Source organism: Penaeus monodon, chromosome 34 (genome assembly GCF_015228065.2).
Source record: "Penaeus monodon isolate SGIC_2016 chromosome 34, NSTDA_Pmon_1, whole genome shotgun sequence".
NCBI classification, from domain to species: Eukaryota; Metazoa; Arthropoda; class Malacostraca; order Decapoda; family Penaeidae; genus Penaeus; species Penaeus monodon.
Window position 1 is genome coordinate 14,142,240 of NC_051419.1, and position 406 is coordinate 14,142,645.

Consider the following 406-nt stretch of genomic DNA (forward strand, 5'->3'; position numbering starts at 1 on the left):
CATACATACATTCATGCAAATGATTGACAGAAAGAAGTTAGGACAGAAAAGAGCAAAACAGGAAAAAATATGTAAATTTTACTTGGGGAAGAAGCAGCATCTGCTCTATCTCAGTTTTTCTTTATTTTGGGAGAGATTGGGTGGAAACTCGGAACTCAGAAATTTAAACAGCTGATAAGAGAATCAAATATAAACACGATACAGTTGCCAGACAATGCAACATCTTAGGTAAGTATTAGACTAGGAACTTCTTTTTGGTAATTCCATGTGCTAAATAAGTTCACTTGCAAATTTTAAAATACAACCAGATAGGATGATAAAGGTGCAATGAACACACTCAACGGTAATCTAACAGAAAGGGCAACGTACGAACACTTAGAGTCGTACACACCAAAATCATATTTGC

The 406-nt window shown here is 35.2% G+C and overlaps 1 pseudogene; it reads left to right on the plus strand.

Annotated features, from left to right (window-relative positions):
- Positions 1-327: 327 nt before the first annotated feature.
- LOC119594826 overlaps positions 328-406 on the plus strand; it is a 1,173-nt pseudogene continuing 1,094 nt past the window's right edge.